This window comes from Papaver somniferum, chromosome 8 (genome assembly GCF_003573695.1).
Source record: "Papaver somniferum cultivar HN1 chromosome 8, ASM357369v1, whole genome shotgun sequence".
In the NCBI taxonomy this organism is placed as follows: domain Eukaryota; kingdom Viridiplantae; phylum Streptophyta; class Magnoliopsida; order Ranunculales; family Papaveraceae; genus Papaver; species Papaver somniferum.
This window is the reverse complement of record NC_039365.1, coordinates 80,644,365-80,666,489: the sequence shown is the minus strand read 5'-3', so window position 1 is coordinate 80,666,489 and position 22,125 is coordinate 80,644,365.

Here is a 22,125-nt window from a genome sequence, read left to right as displayed (position 1 = left end):
TATGTTTGTAACTTTCTAATGACTCTTCGAGTTTCCTCCGCCTGGATGGCCTAATAATTATGGTACTACTTTCACTGAAGAGGTTATGTGGTTTTTCCTTTGCAATATTCCAAATGAGTGTACTAAATTTGAAGATTTACTTGGTGGTTCCTACGTTCTTTTGTTCTTCATGCAGTAATTTTCATCATAAATAGTGTTAGAGCATCGCTTTGTTGAACTCACAAGTATTGGTATGTCAAGTTTGTTGTTATTTTAGAAGACTAAACTTATATCTTGATCTATGGTCTACTAAAGTTAGTATCGTACTAGGATTAGAGCATGGTAGTTGAGTATCATAAATCACTGAATATCCTCGAAGAATGAAGAATGAAGAAATACAAAGACATCTGCGAAACCTTCATCGACAAAGGTATGTGAAGACTGACTATCCTATTTAATCATCATTTCTACCATTCTATCTCATGAGACAATGTCGTATGGATTTAGTTCTGGTTGATTACAAAGAAGAAGTTTTCTGTTCAACCTTGTACTTGACAAATCTTAAAAAATGAACTCAAACATTGGACGTTCATAGGTCTTATCAATTTTGAGGTTGAGATCCATTTTTATTGTTCAAAATACTATGTCCATGAAATATATGCCTGAAAACATCAAATTGCACTTTTATTCGCGAACTATGAAATGTCAACGTATTATTGTACACTTTATAAATTTTCTTTTGTGTTCATAAGAAGAATTTTCAGTTCATGAACTATGCACTTCTGGTATGTTCCCGAAGTCCAAAAAATATTGAGTTCACGAACCAAGATTTCTAGTTCATGGAATGATTAGGTTTTTGGTGTAACTAAACTCTAACATTGCTTGATGGTTGACGTGGTTATTTGTGAGCTAACTTTTTTTCATGTTTCTTTAATCGACAAATACGCCGGTGCATATTATTATTTATAACTAAGGTAAACTTTTCACATGCTTAAATAATTTTTATTCTTTGAATCTATCTTGAGAAGTTAAGTTTTCTTGGGATCAAAGTAATTCGTAAACATGGAAACTAGTTCGCAAACTTGCTTTTTTTCACAAGAAAAAATTGCTTGAACTTTAATCAATCTAGCATGTTTCATCATTATAAATTGATAACTCTCTGCAATCTAGAATCTCAATCCTGGCATGTTGAATCCTTGTTGCAGCAAGAATCATCTTCTAGAGACTTAGGTTTCTTCATAAAACATAGTTAGGTTACAATTTCAATTACTTCACTAAAAGATTCAATAAATCATTGATTTCCAGAATCTTATCTTGATCATCTTAGTTATTGTCTATTCTAAAGGTTCATCTTTTCTGCTATACGATCATTCAAGAACTATTGATTAAGAATTACGATTGATATAAATTACACGGTGATCTTCGTCTCTGACTTTGTGATTCCACAAGATTGACATCTAAACTTAATTTAGATTGATCCTGTGAGGTAGAATTGATTACGTATCTCTATAAATTTTGAAAAGAGTATGCTATCTTAATTGTTGAGATTTCCATGATATGTTCTTTTCTCTTGAAGATATCTCAAAGCAAACAGGTTTCTATTAACTTGATTGAGATTTATTTAACGAAAATCACGTTGTATTAAACCGCCACTTTTAGAACATTGCCCGATCGAACTTGCAAGATTTGTTATCTCAAGCTTGTTTTCGATGTTATATGCACAAACTATATCTTGATTTATAATAATATACTAAAGTTAAGTTTCGTACTAGGATTAGAGCATGAGAGTTGAGTATCAGATATCACTGAATACCCTCGAAGATTGATGACTAAGATTAAACGAAAACATTTATGAGAACTTTATCAACAAAGAGGTATGTGAAAACTTACCAACCCCTTTTAGTCATCGTTTCTATCATTCTTTTTAGAGCATTGCTCGGTCGAACTCACAAGGGTTGCTATCTCAAGCTTGTTTTCAAATTTAGTTGTCAAAACTATTTTGGATTTCTAGTCCACAATTAGTTAAGTCTCGGATCAGGATAAAAGTGTAGTTGAGAAACAGACATCACGACAGTCATCATTGCGTTCTACCGTTTGAAGGCGAATATCAACGAAAGATTTTGGATAACTTCTTCAACAAAAGTAAGTGAAAACTGAACCACCTATTTCTCAAGTTATATTCATCTTTCTATCTATGAGATGTTGTCACATAACTAATTAGACTATCATGCGTATACAAGAACTTCGAGTCAGGTTTATCTTGTTAATTAGTTCTCGAAATATAATGACTAAGCTTAATGAGCATTTGTTCATACTTGATGAATTTCGGTTAAGGACAATTTATTATTCACAATCAAAATCATGACTGAAGTTTCATCATTCAAGAATAGCATGGAACAGTGATATATGTCATTGATGTTATTTGGGAATGTTTCGAATCAATTTAGAGAGAAATATAGAACTGTTGTTGATCGGATATAAGACGGTGTTATCAGTCTTACAAACTGGGAAAACCGTTATAATTCTGAAGTCGTATTACATGTACTCGTACACGTAGCGGAGTGGCTATATGTCGACAATCATATTTTTGGTACGCATATCTTTATGCACATCATGTAAAAATGTGTTAATTCGTGAAGCGGATGGTTATGCATACCCGTACGCAAACCGAAAAAGAACTGTGGTCACACAACCGATTTGGTATCCATACCGATACACGTACCAAAAAAGTTCTGTGTTCAGGAACTCGGTTTGTGTATCCATACCGGTACGCATACCAAAATAGTTATGTGGACTCCGGACCAGTTATAGTTTTAAGGTACACATACCAGTACGCATACCTAAATAGTTCTGTGAAGTCCAGAACTTGGTTGTGCTGAATGTTTTACAAACCGGTACATGTACTGTAACTGACTAGACTCACGAACGGCTATGGTATTTGTACTTTGTACGCCTACTAACCATGTAATTATTTTCAAATGCAATAAAATTATTTCTACGAGATAATGAGCATTTGATCAAATCTCTAAAAACACTATAGACTTCTTTGATCATATGATTGTAACTCAAGGTTAAAGTCTTAAGTGTTTATGAAAATGAATATCAAGCTTATAAGTTCAAATCGTCTAGTTTCGGCTAACCACCTTGAACATAGCCTTTATACATGGTTCAGTTACGGTTCATCCTAACCAGAGTTTAGATCTTGTTTATGTAAATCGGATTCAAAGATTCATCTGACGATAGATATTGTTTGCTTGGTTCCAATGCTATCTTAGCTTAAACCTAAATTAACGTGTGCTTTGAATGTATGTATATGGGGAACTTTAAGAAAATGAGATATTTGAATCCCGATACTACTTTCCTTGGTGTGTCCTAGTTGTAAGTAGAGTCTTCCTCTTCCTAACCCTTTTAGGGTTTAGCGAATACAAAGACTCCACTGGGATTCGTGAAGCCAGGTCCAGTTATCTTTTATATTGATAACCCGAGTATCCTGATCTTGATCAATTGTTAAGATGCTCACTTGATGAAGATAGATATAAATCATCGAAGTTCTCTTTGTCTCACACTTTGTTGATTCCACAAGTTTTATACTTGTGAAGTGAATAATAATCTAGGTTGCACATCAGGTTGTATAAGAACGGATTTTGAAGTTAGCTAGACTTTGTCTATTGCTATCGATTTCCATCACCTTGATCAAACTTTTTGATCGTAAAGTAAATCACATATAGGCTTAATCTGTGGAATTCATATTGGTTTGAAGTCTTCAATTGAGTTGAAGCAACTCTTAGTTGGTGTGACGTCAGCTAATAGAATCAATTGCGCGGAGTCCTGATGGGATTCAAGAGGCGTAAGGAGAGCGACTGTACCTTAATCATTAGGAGACTTGGTTAGGACTCAACTACATTCTAATCTAAATTTAATTGGTAGTAGGCTAGTATATGTAGCGGCTTAATACAGTTTGGTGATCAATCTGGACTAGGTCCGGGGGTTTTCTGCATTTGCGGTTTCCTTGTTAACAAAACTCCTAGTGTCTGTGTTATTTATTTTTCTTCATTATTTTGTTTATCTTTATAATTTAAATATCACAGGTTATGCGTTAATCAATCGTAGCAGATACATGCGACCTTGTTTGTTGGATACGACTTGATTGATTCTTGGACATTGGTCTTTGGTACCGTCCAAGTAATCTCTTTTTAATTAGGTTCACGGACTTGGTTCTATAAACGTTCTAATTGCAAGAGAGAGATATAACTCTAGATATTATTCCTTGATTGACTTGAACTCTCGAAATTGTGTTGATTTTGTCCATATAGATTGCCTAAGAAAGAGTTGGTGGTGTATGTTAAAGTTGTGATACAATTGAGATTTGGAGAAGATAATAATACTATGTTTCCGTATAACGACGATTGACAATATTTTTTTTCAAAAGTTGTTATAGCATAAGGATCTTCCAAAACTACGATGATGAGTTGAACACGTTCAAAATCATTGCAACTTGAAGTAACGAAAAATTCAAGGAGTTTAAGAAACCAAGGAAATCAAGGAATGATGGATTCAAGGAGTTTTTGAAGCTTTATTTTTTATCCATATGTATTGATAGTTCTTTCAGTAAAATCGACAAAGGGGGAGATTGTTAGAGCATTGCTCGGTCAAACTCACAAGTGTCTCTATCTCAAGATTGTTGTCAAATTTAGTTGTCAAAACTATATCTTGATTTCTAGTCTACAATTAGTTAAGTCTCGGATTAGGATAGAAGTGTAGTTGAGAAACGGACATCACGACAGTCATCATTGCATTCTACCGTTTGAAGCCGAAGATCAACCGAAGCTTTTGGAGAACTTCTTCAAAAAAAGGTAAGTGACGACTGAACCACATATTTCTCAAGTTATATTCATCATTCTATCTATGAGATGTTGTCGCGTAACTAATTAGACTATCATGCATGTACAATAATTTCTAGTCAAGTTTATCTTGGTAATTAGTTCTCGAAATATAATGACTAAGCTTAATGAACATTTGTTCATACTTGATGAATTTCGGTTAAGGAAAATTTATTGTTCACAATCAAATTCACGACTCAAGTTTCATCATTCGAAAATAGCCTATAACAGTGATATGCGTCATTCAAGTTATTTGGTAATGTTTCGAATCGATTTAGAGAGAAATATAGAAATATTGTTGATTCAGATATAAGACAGTGTTATCAGTCTTACAAACTTGGAAAACGGTTATAAGTCTGAAGCCGTATTACATGTACTCGTACACGTTGCGGAGTAGCTATATGTCGACAAGCAGATTCTTGGTACGCATATCTTTATGCACATCATGTAAAAATATGTTAACTCGTGAAGCAGATCGGTACGCATACCCGTACGCAAACCGAAAAGAATTTGTGGTCACGGAACCGGTTTGGTATCCATACCGGTACACGTACCAGAAAAGCTCTGTGTTCAGGAACTCGGTTTGTATATCCATACTGGTACGCATACCAAAATAGTTCTATGGACTACGAAACCGGTTATAGTCTTAAGGTACACATACCAGTACGTATACATAAATAGTTATATGAACTCCAGAACTTGGTTGTGCTTAATAGTATACAAACCGGTACACAAACTGTGACTAATTTGACTCACGAACGGCTATGATATTTGTACTTTGTACATCTACTAACCATGTCGATTATTTTAAAATGCAAACAAATATTTCTACGAGATAATTAGCATTTGATCAAATCTCTAAAAACACTATAGACTTATTTGATCACATGTTAGTGACACAAGATTAAAGTCTTAAGTGTTTATGAAAATGAATATTAAGCTTATAAGTTCAACTCAGCTAGTTTCGACTGACCACCTTGAACATAGTATTTATACACGGTTCGGTTACGGTTCCTCCTAGCCAAAGTTTATATCTTGTTTATGTAAATAAAATTCAAAGATTCATCTAACGGTGGATATTGTTTGTTTGGTTCCAAAGCTATTTTAGCTTAAAGCTAAAGAAACCTATGCTTTGAATGTCCATATAAGTGGAACTTCAAGCAACTGGGATCTTTGAATCCCGACACTACTTTCCTTGGTATGTCCTAGTTGTAACTAGAGTCTTCCTCTTCATAGCCCTTTTAAGATTTAACGGCTACAAAGAGTTCACTGAGATTGGTGAAGCCATGTCTAGTTATCTTTTATCTTGATAACTCGAGTATCCTGATCTTGATCGATTGTTGAGCTGCACACTTGATCAATATAGATAGAAATCATCAGAGTTCTCTTCGTCTCATACTTTGGATAGATTGGTCTAATCAGGAAAATGAGTTTATCCTTGAAGAATGGAGATCGAAGACCATGGGAAAACATCTTTGAGAACTTCAATAAAATTTAGAATTTTTTTTTTGATTCTCTTGTTTACTCTACCTCTCTATCCATCGAAACAAGTGCTCACTCTGCGGAACAATTGATTCCTCTGACGGTGAATATACATTTATGTATACACTGGAGGATATTTGAGACCAAGACTTTTATGAAAATTACCTTTGCCCCTATAGAGGTCCTCAAGTTGTAGTGAATGAGAATACGAATTCAAGGAGCTAAGAATCACTCAATTCCGAGTTATAACGAAGAAGTTATGAGTGATTTATTATAGCAACACTTATATGTGTGGCTAGGTTTGAATACGTGAATAGAAAAGTGTACACGAAATTTTGGCAATAGTTCGCGAACTGAAACCATGAATACGTGACTAAAGGCATACTTTAGTCAAGTTACTTGGTGCTTCCTTTCCTAGACAAGGTAGTTTTGTTTCCAAGCAACCTAGCCTTGATTATTCACTATAAATAGAGGTTTCATGTAACCACACAAACTATCCCTTGGAAAGTTATGTGTGTATTGCATAAGGTTGTTTTCCATATCATTGTTCTTCGCGAACAAGAGTGAGATTCCGAAAGACTTTACTTGGAGACCGTGAAGCACATGCGAGCTATCGTCTTTGATAGTTACGAAAACCCTAGATTTAATAGATAAAGATATCTCTAGGTTTTTTTATAGGTGATCTTGCGAGGAAGAATCAATTAGGTTACGGATCAGGTAAACCCTAATTATTGAGAAGCATCTTCTAAAGAGAATTAACGTTCTGCTAGAAGTTTTTCAAGAGTATCTTCTAAAGAGAATGATTTTCTGCTAGAAGAATTACAAGATCAATCCCGAAAGAGAATCGGTGTTTTGCCTGGAGTTTTATAGGTGTACGAATATAACTGAAGCAGGTATTACATCTAGTCCGAAATCTTTTGGTAGGTAATTGGTGTAATATCTCAAATCAGTGTGTGTTCAATCTAGACTAGGTCCCGAAGTTTTTCTACAATATTATAGTTTTCTTCGTTAACAAAAATCTTTGGAGTTTGTGTTTTTTTTTCCGCATTATATTGTTTTATGTTTATAATTGAATTTTTACAGGTTGTACGTATTTAAACCTAAAAAATACTAGCTCAATGTAAAGAACCTACACGACTCGTTCTTGTTGAATTTGTATCTTGAAATATAGATTATAATAGTTGTTCTTGTTGTAATTCGGTTCGTGAACAGTTCGGGTATATACTAGGTTTACCTTGTTAAAACAAACTTAAATATAGTTTAGTAACCGAACGTAAAGATTGTACAAGTATTATCCATATAGGTTCCCAAACGAAAAGGTTGGTGATGTACTAGTTACCCTCTCCTTTTCAGGTTACTACTTGTCAACAAAAGGGTCAAGTAAATACTAAGGGGAGAACATATCACCGTATTCTTGCTTTAAAGTTTTGGTACAATGGACTTTGAAGTAGGTAAAAATACTACGCACCGTAACAACCATTGAGTAGATTGACTTGTCATTCTAGAAAAGCTCTAATTGAGAATTTTTCATAAGTTGTTATACTCTACGGATCTTCAACAACAAATGAGCTGAAACGATCATATGCACAACCATGGAAGAACGAAGAATTCAAGCAGATGTTGAAGATTCAAGAAATAAGTTATGAAGATTCAACTCAAAAGTTTATTTTATTGAATCCATATGAATTGATAGTTTTGTCACTAAAATTGAGAAAGGGGGATATTGTTAGAGTATCTGTCGGTTGAATTCACACGTCTCAAGATTGTTGTCAATGTTATATGTACAAAACAATTCTTAATTTTTAGCCTATTAAAGGTAAGTATCGAACTAGGATTAAAACCTGGTAATTGAGTATCATATATCACCAAATACCCTCAAATATTGAAGATGAAGATATTTGTGAGAACTTCATCAACAAAGAGGCTATGTGAAACCTATCCTCTTTACTCACCATATCTACCATTTTATCTTATGAGAGGTTGTCTTATGATTTTAGTAGATTGAATATTGCATAGAAGGATTTCGATTTCAAAATTTTCTTGTCTAAACTCTCGAAATATGGTTCGAGTAATGGATGTTCATAGATATTTAACAATCTTAGTTAGAACAACTTATTTTTCACAAACTATCTTTGTCTAAGTTGATCTTTTGGAAATTACGCAATCAAGCAGTGCAAACTGTCTATGGCTATTGGGAATTTTTCAAATTTGATTGTGAGATAAATACATGAACTACTTGGAGTACACATGCCCCGTAAGCATGCAAAGTCGATCTGAATTCCGCGAACAGGGGTAGGTACGCATACCCTTTTAATTTGAGTTCGAGAATTGTTGAAGGTATGCATACCCGGTATGCATAGCAATCTAATTTGACTTTACGAATTGACTTAAGGTACCACATACCCGATATGCACACCCTTCCGGCCTGACTTGGAAAATCATACCTAGTTTGCATTACCTACATAGTTCTAGTGCTTAAATGCACAAAGGAATAATCTCACAAACTTCCCAAGGTTAAGCATACTTGTTGTGCATACCTTGACCGTAGCTAGTTCACTTTTGCTACATCTCTCATACACACTTCTAAGAAAACTTTTATTCACAAAATATCTTTGAGATTGTGGATTATTGTTTAACTTTTGATTGTAATTGAACAAACTTATCTCTTGTAGGTTCACATGCTTACTTAGCCGCTATGTACTATCATTATGCACGGCCTCAATTATCCATACAATAGTGCATATTCTTCTATGTAATGTCAAGGCATACTTGTTAGAGAATATCTCGGTTGAACTCACCAAGCGTTGGTATGTCAAGTTTGGTTGTCATATTTTAGTGTGTCAAAACTCATCTAAAGTCGCTTGATTATATACTAGAGTCAACTTCGTTTAGGTTAGACTAAAAAGTCTAGGAATGTTGAGACATACAAGTATTACTCTGAACACCCGAAGAATGTGAAGAAGTAGTGCATTACAATGACGACATCCTCCTTCCACTTGAGGTTAGTAATATTGAATTGAACTGTTTCATTCCTAACGTATCTTTCAAGTCGTGCTATATTGAAAACATAACTGCGAAGCTGTATATATTGTACATATTGTATAATACTCTAGTGATGTGCCATGGTCATATTTATATGTGTTAGAGCATAGCTCAGTTGAACCCACCTAGCGTTGGTATGTCAAGTTTGGTTGTCATATTTTAGTGTGTCAAAACTCATCTAAGAGTCGCTTGATTATATACTAGAGACAACTTCGTTTAGGTTAGACTAGAAAGTCTAGGAATGTTGAGACATACAAGTATTACTCGAAGACCTGAAGAACGTGAAGAATTAACGAGCTACAACGACGACATCATCCTTCCTCTTGAGGTTAGTAATATTGACTTGAACTGTTTCATTCCTAATGTATCTTTCAAGTCGTGCTATATTGAAAACATAACTGTGAAGCTGTGTATTGGATATATTTATCTAGTAATGAGACATGATCACTGATCATAGTATTAGGGAATTAGACTATGAACTATAATATTTATCTTTTGAACTTTGTAGATAAGACATCGACATAATCTTATGAATGCCGTTATGATTATGTGAATAGGTAATGGTGAAGATTTTAAGAAGGAAACAATTTTTTACATTTGTTTAAAGGAAGTACTTTCATGAACTTGTTTTATGAATCGAAAGGGAAATTGATAGGCTTATTGGTACGGCTATTAATTGCAAATCTTTGAATTACCAATATGTGTGAGATGGTAGAACCGATCGTAACTTTGTTATGTATCTTGGTACAACCAATCAAAATGCCTGACTTATGATTTTGCATGACTAGTTTTGATTAATTAGTGTAACTGATCCTAAGTAATCACCTGGATGGTATGATCGATATTTGTAATTGGTGTGACCGATCCTAGCAATTGGTGTGACCAATCACAGGGAGTTGTATAATCGATACTTGTAATTGGTGTAACCGGTACTAGTAATTGGTGTAACCGATCCTGGTAATTGGTGTAACCGATCCTAGTGACTGGTGTGACCGATCACAAGCAATACCACGAGTATATGGTAACCGGTCCTGGTAATTGATGTAACCGATCCTGGTAACCGATGTAACCGGTCCTGGTAACTTGTGTGACCGATCACAAGTGTTTCCATATTAGGGTATAACCGATCCTAGTGATTGGTAGAACCGATTGAACCCATGGATGTGATTTGATATTTGATCAATAAAATAGTAGTTTTGGAAAACAGGTGAACTAATTCTAAAATTGTTTGGAAGTGTGGTATAACTTATTCCAAGAATGTAAATATGAAAGATGATTTAAAGGGAAAATGTTAGATCATAGCTCGGTTGAACCCACCAAGCGTTGGTATGTCAAGTTTGGTTGTCATATTTTAGTGAATCAAAACTCAATTTAAGAGTCGCTTGATTATATACTAGAGACAACTTCGTATAGGTTAGGCTAGAAATATTAGGATAATGAGACATACAAGTATTACTCGAAGACTTGAAGAATGTGAAGAAGTAACAAGATACATCGACGACATCATCCTTCCTCTTGAGGTTAGTAATATTTTGACTTGAACTGTTTTATTCCCAACGTATCTTTCAAGTCGTGTTATATTGAAAACATAACTACGAAGCTATGAATGATTATACTCTAGTAGACATAGTGTTAAGGATTCAGAATACGAAGTAAAACGCTTATCTTTTGAACTTCGTATATAAGACATCGACATAATCGTATGAATGTTATTGTAATTATGTGTATGGGTATGGGTGAAGATTTCGTGTTAGGAAATAATGTTTACATTCGTTTAAAGGAAGTACATTCATGAACTTTTTTTGTGAATCGAAAGGGAAATCGCTAGGCTTATTGGTATTGTTATTCATTGCATATATTTAGATTACCAATATGTGTGAGTTAGCAGAACCGATCACAATTTATTATGTATCTTGGTAAAACTAGTCGTAATGCCTGACTTATGTATTGGTATGACTTTTATTAGTGTAATCGATCCTAAGTAATCACCTAAGATGGTATGATCGATATTTGTAATTGGTGTAACCGATCCTAGTAATTGGTGTGACCGATCATAAAAGAGTGTGTAATCGATCCTTATAATTGGTGTAACCGAATCTGGTAACTGGTGTAACCGAATCTGTTACTGGTGTGACCGATCATAAGTAATACCATGAGTATGGTAACCGGTCCTGGTAATTGATGTAACCAATCCTGGTAACTGATGTAACCGGTCCCAGTAACCATAATAAGGTATAACCTATCCTTGTGTTTGGTAGAAGTAAACCCATGATTAGTGTATTGATATTTGATCAATCATATAATTCTTGGAAATCAGATGAACCAGTTCTAAACTTGTTTGGAAGTGTGGTATAATCGGTTACAAGATTGTAAATATGAAAAAGGATTCACAAAGAAATAAGATGTCGACATACTTTGAACATGTTCAGTAACTCTTATCTTTTATTATTCAAAGATATTCCTTAATAACTAAAGGAGATGCCGGACCGGAATAGGTTGAGAATATTTTAATTAAGGTTGTTCATTTTATATGCTTTTAATTACCAGCAATTAAAATGCATATCTCTAGAAAATAAAAATTGGTAATGTGTAATTACTAATTGGAGATTTTCTAGTAGGATTTCAGTTATTTTTTGACAGAGCATTTCTAGGAATTATGAAAACTCATTTGGAAATATATTGCATATCTTGAGAATATGCGGTTTTGGAAATTCCTTGGTGTCCAAACTTCCTTGGTCAATAAATACCCAAGTTTGCACTTCGAGCAAACTATCCTAAGAGCCAACAAAACTACCTTGTTGTATTGTTACTGGTGGAGTCGTCTATTCGGAAAGGAAATTACTCTAATTAGGGCGAAATCTCTTACGACCGCTCGTTTAAAGACTTCTGTGAGATCAAGAAGCTCTACGAGTACCGTTTGTGGGAAACTAGATAATTGCAGTATTATTAGTTTTCAATTTGATTTAATTGACTAACAGTTGTTGAACTTTGATTGCACCTAGTTTGTTTATTCTTGAGAATCTTCTCTTCTGATATAAGATTCACTCAAACTAGATCGAAGTGTCGATGGGATATTTAGAACTGTTTGTAGATCTAAAGACAGACGTCTTGTGATAATCCATTGTTAACATACTCCATTCTGTACATGATTGATCACAAGAGATTCAGGTTGTGGTGTGCAAGTGTTTATTGAAGATTTAAGAAAATTTGAAGACTAAGAAGATTTCTTATTTGGGTTCATAATCTTTGGCGTGCACAAAACTTGATCGGCTGGGATCCAACTATAATCGGTTTATCTTTGATATATTGGATTGATTAGTTGCGTATATTGGCATTAGTATTTAATATCTTGGTAGATCATAATATTGATTGCATAGTCTAAACACAATTACTTTGGTAGTTGTTAATTAGATTGATCTAGAACCCGACAAAGGAGTTTATAAGATTAAACAGAAGAGCCTTTGTCTAACTCATATCACTGAGATTGAATAGAGTTGTTACCGAACATATTTTTTGTTCCTTTACTGTTTGGAATACGAACCAAAGGAATTGTTCCAGTGCGTGCACTTATTGAATGTCAGAAGCGCAAGGATACTGAAGAAACTAGGTGAACTATAGGTTTAGTTGCTTGGTCACAACTATACGAAGTTGGTGTGATTTTGTATAGCGACTTAATTATGAGAGTATTCAATTCTGGACTAGGTCCCGGGGTTTTTCTGCATTTGCAGTTTCCTCGTTAACAAAATCTTGTTGTGTCATTTACTTTCGTTTTCCACAATTATAATTGTTTTTATTATAATTTAAAGTAAATTACACAAACGTTAACTCCATATTACTTGATAGTGATCCTATAGAGTTTGGTTAAGTCCGAACCTATTATCAAGTAATCACACTTTGATTGTTGTATTGTCTCGATCTCATATCCTTAGACAATCACTTTAGTAATCACAAAGTGTGAATACCGATTAGTCGTATTGTCTCGACTCAGTCCATAGACAATCACTTTCGGTAAGAGGACTTATAGATGGAAAAGTTTAAGATTGTGGTATATTTGGGTACCATCGTCTTTTCATAAAACATGTCAACATACTTTGAACACGGACAATAACTCTTATCATTTATTGTTCAAAGATATTCCTCAGTAATAAAGGAGATCTTGTACCGAAATTAATTGAGAATCTTTTAATTAAGGTTTTTGGTTATATATGCTTTTAATGACCAGTAATTAAATGCATATCTCTACAGAATAAAAATTAGTAATGTGCATTTTCTAAGTGGAGATTTTCTGTTGAGATATTTCGGAAAATATTGGACAAGCATTTACTGGAATTATGAAAACCGAATTTTGCCATTCATTGCATATCTTGAGAATATTTTCGGTTTGGGAAATTCCTTGGTGTCCAAACATCCTTAATCTATAAATACCTAAGTTTGCATTTCTAGCAAACTATCCTAAGAGCCATACAAACTTCATCTTTTTGTTGTTTCTGGTGGAGCCGTGTATCCAGAGAGGAAAGTACCCTAATTAGGCGAAATCTCTTACGACTGCTCGTTTAAAGACTTATGTGGGATCAAGAATCTGTACGAGTACCATTGGTGGGAAACTAGATAATTGCAGTATTATTAGTTTTAGATTGATTTGATTGACTAACGGTTGTTGAAACTTTGATTGCACCTAGTTTGTTTATTCTTGAGAATCTTCTCTTCTGATATAAGATTCACTCAAACTAGATCGAAGTACCGACGAGATCTTTAGAACTGTTTGTAGATCTAAAGACATCTTGTGATAATCCATTGTTAACAGACTCCGTTCTGTGCGTGATCGATCACAAGAGATTCAAGTGGTATTGTGTAGGTTTAATTGAAGATTAAAAAAGATTTGAAAACGAAGAAGATTTCTTATTGGTTTATCATGTCTTTATGTTGCACAAACCTTGATCGGATGGGATCCAACTAAAAAATCAGATTTACTCGATTGATAGTTGCATGAGACCGGTAACGCCTAATAGTTCTCTTGAGATATAATTTAATTGTTACAAATCCGAATCTTATTACTTCAGTAATAGAGATAGATTGATCTAACCAGGCAAAGAAGTTTATTATATTAAATGGAAAAGCCTTTGCATATGACTTGAGATATCTTATCTTAAAGAATCAACAGATTTGTTGTTCCTTTACTGTTTGGAATATGATCCAAATGAATTGTTCCAATGCGTACCCTCATCGAAGTCGGAAGCGCAGGGATACTGAGGAAACTAAGTGAACTAGTGGTAGTTTCTTTGTCTCAACTATAAGAAATTGGTGTAGATTTTGTATAGGGACATAATTCTAAGAGTATTCAATTCTGGACTTGGTCCCGGGGTTTTTGCATTTGTAGTTTTCCTCGTTAACAAAATCTTGTGGTGTGATTTGATTTTCTATTTCCGCAATTATATTTGTTTATATAATTTGAAGTAAACTACACAAACGTTAACTCCGCTTTACTTGATAGTGATCCTATAGAGTTTGGTTAAATCCAAACCTATTATCAAGTAATCGCACTTTGGTAGTCGTATTGTCTCGATCTCGTATCCATAGACAATTACACAAAGTGTGAATACCGATTTATAGCATTGTGTCGACTTTGTCCATAGACAATCACTTTCAGTAAGAGGACTTATAGGTGGATAAATTAAATATTGTGGTGTATTTGGGTACCCTCGTATTTTCAGTATGATCATAGTATTATGGAATTAGACTACGAAGTATAACACTTATCTTTTGAACTTCGTAGGTATGACATCGGCATAATATTGTATATATTGTTATGATTATGTGAATGGGTTATGGTGAAGATTTCATCATAGGAAACAATGTTTTACATTCGTTTAAAGGAAGTACATCCATGAACTTGTTTTATGAATCGAAAGGGAAATCATTAGGCTTATTGGTACGGCTATTCTTGCAAATATTTGGATTACCAATATGTGTGAGATGGTAGAACCGATCTTAACTTTGTAATGTATCTTGGTATAACTAATCACAATGCCTGACTTATGATTTGGTATGACTAGTGAAAATGCGGGGGTCTAACAACCACACCCAACAATTCGTTTGGCAATCTGAGAGGACTTACTCCAATATACTTTCTAGAGAATCAACTAGACAGTCAGAATCAATCTAGAATAAAGTATATCAAAGATTTTAATATCTCTAACTCTTAATTCAATCTGCAATCAACAACTAGAAATCTGCGATCTCGATTGAATATAAGAGGAATTACTTGAACGATACCAAAGAACAATGTTCAAGTGTCAATCAATGTAAATAAACAACCAAAGGTTGGATATTCTAATTGATTGATCTTAACGCACAACCTGTGATATTTCAATTATATAACAAAATATAATGCGGAAAAGAAATAACACGGACACCAGAATTTTGTTAACCAGGAAACCGCAAATGCAGAAAAACCTCGGGACGTAATCCAGTTTGAACACCACACTGTATTGAGCCGCTACATACACTAGCCTACTACCAATTAACTTCGGACTGGACTGTAGTTGAACCCTAATCAATCTCACACTGATTCAAGGTACAGCTGCGCTCCTTACGTCTCTGATCCCAGCAGGATACTACGCACTTGATTCCCTTAGCTGATCTCACCCACAACTAAGAGCTGCTATGAACTAAATTCAAAGACTTGATAAACAAATCTATATCACACAAAAAAGTTTATAGGATTGAATAAATCTGTCTCCCACAGAAATACCCAAGAGTTTTTGTTCCGTCTTTTGATAAATCAAGGTGAACAGGAACCAATTGACAAACCAGACTTATATTCCCGAAGAACATCCTAGTATTATCAATCACCTCACAATAAACTTAATCGAATAGCGAAACAAGTTATTGTGGAATCACAAACGATGCGACGAAGTTGTTTGTGACTACTTTCCTATCTTGCCTATCGGAGATATAAATCTCAAGCCAATTTTACAATTGCACTCAATCACGACAGAAACAACAAGATCAGATCACGCAACTAAAAAAGAATAGTTGGGTCTGGCTTCACAATCCCAATGAAGTCTTCAGTTGTTAACCTACAGGGTCTCGAGAAGAAACCTAAGGTTAAAGGAGAATCGATTCTAGTTATGCAACTAGTAACACACGGGAGGTGTGGGGATTAGGTTTTTCAGTTGCTAGAGTTCTCCTTTATATAGTTTTCAAATCAGGGTTTGCAATCCAAGTTACCTTGGTAACAAAGCATTCAATATTCACCGTTAGATGAAAAATCTGATTCAACCAAGCTAATATCTTTCAACCGTTAGATCGAACTTATCTTGTTACACACAAATGAAATGTACCCTCATTTAGATTAATGTAATCGTACCCAAACGTGTACATCGTGTTGGTTCATGTTGAAGGGCGATTTTAGTTTTGGTTCTACCCGTCCTAACTACACCAAGTGACCTCACTATACCAAGAATAGTAGGAGAGAGAGTTGTCTTTCCATTGTACCTTGTTCTTCCTTATACAGACTTTCCAAAAGCCCCTTCCTTTTATGACATCATGTCATGTGTCCTAAACTTCTTTAATTACTTCTAATGCCACTCCTTCTTTAATATAACCTCTTTCTTATTTACTAATTCCTTTCTTATCCTTCCTTTAAATGCGTACTTTTTTGTTCGACTTGGGTTTAGTCCCCAAGTCCCTACATTTTCTTCTTGACATAACCACCCTTCCAGGGGCACCCCAAACCCGTTGAGGGGTATTATTTTTCATGTATCAACATTAGTCCCCTGACTATGGGTCAATTGTTAAATGACCCGATAGTCAAATCATCCTTCATTCTCGATCAGTACGCGCTGCAAGAGGCGGGGCGGTTACCATATCATTTATGATGACACTTCCTCTAGATAAAGGTATCGTTCCTTCTATACGATCATCCGTTTCAAGCACCTTGTTTTCCATTTTTTCCTCTTTCCATCGGATATTTTACTTAGATGGATCACTCCCTTCATGGGTACGTTTTGACCTTAGCGTCTGTCCTCGCATTGGTCTCAATGTTCAAAGAGGCATAAATGGAGCGCTTGTTATTAGTGAAGGCTGAAGTTGAGACGCTTCGTGAGCAAAGGATAGCAAACAGGGACTCCATATGCGCCCAGTTCACAGAACGTTATGAAGTGCATCAAGCGGCTCAGAGGTCCGTACATATAACATCTGTCATTCAGCACGCCTTAGATGACGCTGGCACGACTCGGTACGCTACTAATTCGCTTTTCATGGAGTCCTTATTAATGACAAAAACTATGGATCATGCCATTGTTGATTGTCGTTCGTATGCCCCTAATCAACTGACTATGCGGCTTCCTGGGTACACTCTGTCCCTAGCGGCTGTTTCGGCGCTCGTAAACTTGCTTTATCCCAGAGATGAACTTGCGCGTTTACTAGCGTTAATAGCGGAGGTGGAGGTGCTATGGACTCTCAGGAGGACTCGCTTAGACAAAGCACGTAGGGAACATGATGAACATGAAGGCACTCTTGCGCTTGCTCGTAGTGCAACATGTAAGGGAAAAGTCATGCGAGATATCCGTAGGTTGATAAGCGAGGCTGACTGGGAATTGTCTCAAGCCGTCATTCAGTGTGATGAGGGGCGTCTGATGGCAGAATCCGTGGATATGAACATTTCCCGTTGTCGCGAGCTGATAGTCGGCTAATGTTGCGCGTCATTTTGGGGCGGCTAACCTCGCTGGTTACTCGTAGTTTATCACTTGTTGATACGCTTGTTGTTTTTTGTCTTTTGTGCACTTTTTTTGGGACTCTGCCTCTTATGGATTTTCTTTTGTTGTTAGTATTATTTATTGCTTGTTGCTATACTTTTCTTCCCCGTTGATACTTTCTTTACCCCTTTTTGTCTCGTGGATATTGCCATGCTGGTACTTGGTTTCTGAGTCCCCAGGACTCATCTCAAGTTTGTCTTCCCTCTGGGAGGTGTCCCAGATTTTCCTGGGGAGCACCGCCTCCCGTACTTCATTGTTAATCGTGAATTGACGCGTATCACACCGTGTAAAGGAGGTGTGAATGGTGGCTGCATCGTGAATTACACCCTCTCTCTTTATATATGATTCTTCTTCTTAGTATGATCATTAATCTCTCTATTTAACTTCTTTTTCCCCTTCTCTTGGTCAACATGTCGCCTTCATGGCTAATTATCTTCATGTATATATGTTATCCCTAGCGCCCGTTCATATGTTGGTCTCGGCGATGTTCAAACGCTGTGAACAGAAGCGGCTTCTGCTCGTGAAGGATGAAATTGAGGAACTTCGAAAGCAGAGAAAAGTGGATAGAGATGCAAAGCGCGCGAGCTTTAGGTTACGACACGAGGTATAACAGACTTCTTAACGAGATGAATCATCAGGTCGAGTGCCATTAGAGATCCAGCGCGCGTTGGATGAGGCTGTTACCACTCGCGATGCGTCCAGTCAATTTTTTGCAGATTCTTTAGTGATGATGTCTACTGTAGATCGCGCCATTTTTGATTGCCATCTTTAGATTTATAAACAGGAAGCTTCACCGCTTCTTGGGCATGTTCTGACCTTGGCGGCTGCGTCTACGCTCGTATCTCACCCTTACCTTGAGGATTAGTTGGCGCGTTTATTGGTTCTAATGGAATAAGACTATAAGTGGGTTTTCTATGGACTCTTAGGCTAATTCGTCAAGATAAAGCACGTAAAGGATATGATGAACATGAGGATACTCTCTCTCTTGATCGTGAAGCTGGAGCTGAGGGTGAGGTTGTTCAAGACATTTATAAATTAGTTCATAAAGATGATCATGATCTTCGTTTGGCTACTGCCCAGTGTGATGACAAGCGTTTGATGGTGGAATATTTGGATGCGGATATTGCTCGTTGTCGGGCATTAATGTCTGACTAGGTTGTGTATCCCTCTGTGGAGGTTGTCTCTGTTTTGATCTATGGTTCTTCTGTTTCTCTTTTTGTATATTTGTTCTGAATCGGTATGAATAATGTTTTTGCTTAAGTTGGAATATTGTTCTCTTCCCCGTACTTTCCTTCCTTTTTTTTTTTATTTGAACGCGTCTATTCCATCATTTTTATGGGAAAGGTGTGATGGGATGGGTGTTCATTAGTAAGACACGCCTACTTCCCCCCTCTTTTTTTTGAAAGGGTGTTGAGTTTTGTGGGAATTGATAGAACGTGCCTACTCCCCTCTCTTTTTTTTATCAAAGGATGTTGGGTGGGGTGGTGGTAGGCTTTGAAAAGGTGTAAAATTATCCCCGGCCAAAAACTTGGTGGACCCGGAGATATGTATAAAAATTAAGCGTGATAAAAACGGGGGCCTACAGTAATACCGCAAGTGCACGGTCGTCGGTTGTAGCTCGTGCAAGTACGGGTCGATCCACAGAGATCGGGTGTGTTTCGGAAGTGTTTTAGCTAATTGGGTTCCTAGTTTGCTTTGGGCTTAGAAGCCTTTTGGCTTAAATTGGGCTTGAGTACTAATGGGTTTGTTCACAATAAAAGGAACTGAGCTTGGGCTCAGTTGGTCTTTGAAATGCAAATTGGGCTTTGGCCTTAAACTTAGCTTTGGGTTAAGCCCACAGTTGATTTGGATTGGGTCTTAACCTTAACCTAAACTGGGCTTTGGTCTTACACAAATGGGCCTTGGTTAAGCCCACAGGTTGGCTGAATAGGGCTTCAGTTTGAGTTGAGATTTGGGCTTGACAGTGAACCAGATTGGGCTCAATGGGTTTTTGGCAGGCAGCAGGAGCTAACAGGACTGCACAACAGAAGGGCAGCTGCAGGACAAAGGAAGCAGCACCAGGTAGCAGGCCTAGCAGAAAGGCAGCAGCAGCAGCTGCAGGACAAAGGAAACAGCAACAGCAACTGCAGAGCCAAAGCAACAGCAGCTGCAGCAGAGAAATGGAAGTGGCAGCAGCTTGGCAGGGCAGCTGCACAAGCAGTGCACAGCAGTGCAGCAGTGAAAGAAAAGTGCTGCACAGCAATAGTGCAGCAGCAGAAATGTAGCAGTGCAGCAGTAGAAGATAATGCACAACAGCAACAGCAGAAAGGGAAGGCAGCAGTGCAATGCAGCAATGCAAGTGCACAACAGCAGTGACAGAATGCACAAGGAATGGCAAGAAACAAAGCAATAGCAAAATAACAGCCAAACAGTGAACAGAAGCAAATGAAAATTACAGTGAACAAAACAGAAGAAAACAAAACAATGCACAAAAGCAAAACAAAGCAAAAGCAACAGAAAATAACACAAGAATGAACCAAGGCCTAAGGCCAAGGGCAGGGTTGTGAATGAAACTGAAATGAAGCAAAGCTAGGCTAAGGCAAGAATACAGGCATTCCTATAGAATGGGTTGAAAACTAGCTTGCTATAAGCACTAGCTTCTCCCAATGCACAATCAACACTGCAACCTAAGCATACACAGGGAATGGCAAGAAAATCAGCTTGCTTTAAGCACTGATTTCTTCCATTACACAATCAGCACAAAGCTTCTAAGAAATCTAGCCTAGCATTCCTTCAAATGACAGTAAAACAAACATGACAGGAACATTGATACTAACAGTGAGCAACAACACAAGTTAACAGGACTAACTGACTAACAATGAACAAAACTGAAATACTAACAGGAATTAATTGAACCTAACATGATACTTAACACATTAACATTAACAGTGAATAACACAACATCACAAACATAACAAGAGCACAGCAATTAACAAGAAACAATATTGAGAACAACATGAACTGAAATGAGCTTGTAAATTGAAAATTGAAAATTAACAGTTAACAGGACATGAGAGTCCTGGATGTGGGCTAATCCCAACATAGTTTTTACAACACCCCAAAGCTTCTATTTATACCCAATTCCCTCAATTTAGGGTTTTACACAATTCCCTCAAAAATTCCCAAAACAGTTGAAATTAGGGTTTGGAATTAAACTCACCTAACATGTGATTTGACGAGTCTTCTTTCGACCCATTCTTCTCCTCAGTCTCCTGCTCCATTCCCATGCTTCAATTACGTCTTATAGCCTCACCTAGTTTATTGATTTATCACCTAGGGTTTCAGTGGTGAAAAATCAATAAGTTAGATGGCTATAGAGGTAGGGGAGGTAGCTACGGCGTGTAGGTGGTGTTTGGTGGTGATTTGGTGGAGGTTAGGTGGTAGAGATGATGGTGACAGAGGTGGAGAAGGTGGTGGTGTACGGTGGAAGGGGAAGGCTCTGCAAACAGGGTATGGTGGTGAAGAAAGGGTTCGATGGTTTGGGAAGGAAGGGTCCGTTTGGTTGGGGTGTAGGTGCTCGGTCGCTAGGGTGTTAGATGGGTCCATCGAATTTGATGTTCTGCAACGCTGAGTCATTGGATGCGAAGCTGGTAGGTAGATCGGACGGTGATGTGGAGGCAAGCGATGAGCGACCGTTGGATTATATGATACAACGAAATCAACGATGCCAGATGGAGTTAGGTACTGTAGTGTTAGGCGGGTATATCAAACTTCGATGCGCAGCAAGGGAGCGACTGTTGGATTCAACTACCATCTAATCTGAAGGCTTGGAATTTCAGCGCTGTGGTGCTTGGCAGAGACATCAGATTTTGATGCTCAGCAAGGAGCGACCGTCGGATGCTTCTGAGAAATGATCTGATGGCTGATAACGGAGGCGCTTTTGTGTGTAGAAAATGAGGTTGTGCGCACCATTCTTCGCGGTTTCCTTGCGTAATTTCTCCCGG